General features: G+C 39.7%; 1 pseudogene; it reads right to left on the bottom strand.

Annotated features, from left to right (window-relative positions):
- Nucleotides 1-138: 138 nt before the first annotated feature.
- On the bottom strand, nt 139-1,237 carry LOC102841853 (annotated as a pseudogene).
- Between the last annotated feature and the right edge of the window lie 9 nt (nt 1,238-1,246).

Raw genomic sequence — 1,246 nt, 5'->3', positions numbered from 1 at the left:
GAAATATGGATTCATAACTATCTGAGAATAAATGGTAGAGTATGGAAATGGAAACAGCCTCAATCTTTGACTAAGAAAAAATCCAAAACTCAACCATCAGCTGGAAAATTGATGCTTAAAGTTTTCTGGGAAAAACGTTTAGCAATACATAGTGATCATTACAGTGAGATGTTCAATGAAGAGCTGAACCCTAAATTTCTTCTTAAGAGGAGTGTTGGGAGCAGGACTCTTTTGTGGAGATTTCTTTACTTTGTCACCTTTGTCTTAGCAAGTGTTTTCTTCATCAGCACCAGCAGTGGAATTTCATCCCTGGAGTTGTCACCAGCTTTCAGCTGGGTTTTCACTCCGTGGCTTTTTTCTTCTCTCCGGGGGTCTCCCCCTTCTGGGCTCCTGCACTCTGGATTTCAGCTGTATCCTTCTTGAGTTCGGAGTGATTTAGCTTTTGCAGTCTGTTGCTTTTCTCTTTTTCTCCTTTTCTTCTCTTTCTTTTTCTGGAGCTTTTCCATCTGGTTTTTCTTTGCATCTTTTTTTTCTTCTAACCTTGAGTACTTGTTTCCCATCCAAAGAGCTGACATATGAAGAGAAGACAGGAAGGGCAACCGCTTTCTCAGTTTTCAGGTATAAAAGCTTCACACTCTCCCACTTCTCTGGCGATTTTTCTGAAAGTCCTTTTGTGACTGCAACGATGTTTTCCACAATGTGCTGCATCTTCATTCCAGTGTGACCAACGCATACAGTGCTATACGAACCGTTTTTAGAGATGTTCAGGATCATAACACCAATACAGCTATTAATCTCTTTTGACAGGTCCTTGGCCAGGAGGTTCACACATGCGGGGACTTTCTTTCTGAAATAGAAATGTTTCCCTATACTCTTGCATCAATCAGGAAGAAGTCAAAACTGCCCAAGAGGCGGAGCTTGGCTTCATAGGGTTTATACTCCTGTTTCAAAGTTCAGAGGGGGATAATCTGAGAAATGTTTTAATTTTATGTTTGTTCAAAAGATTCCTATAGAACTCTTCTGTCTTTTCAGGCGTTAAATCGGGTTCATCCTTGGTAAACAGACAGATTTCTGTTAAGTCTGATCATATAGCATGAGGCAAAGACAAGTCTGACACTCCTTTCTTTGGGATTTTCCATAACACCACCATTAAAAACATATTTTCACTCTCATTCAAAAGCACTGCTTTCACATGTTTTCTAGTCGCTGAATGTGCTAACAGAGCTTTTATTGCTTTTTTTTTTTT

This window comes from Chrysochloris asiatica, unplaced genomic scaffold (assembly GCF_000296735.1).
Source record: "Chrysochloris asiatica unplaced genomic scaffold, ChrAsi1.0 scaffold00074, whole genome shotgun sequence".
In the NCBI taxonomy this organism is placed as follows: Eukaryota; Metazoa; Chordata; class Mammalia; order Afrosoricida; family Chrysochloridae; genus Chrysochloris; species Chrysochloris asiatica.
This window is presented reverse-complemented; position numbering and strand designations above follow the sequence as displayed.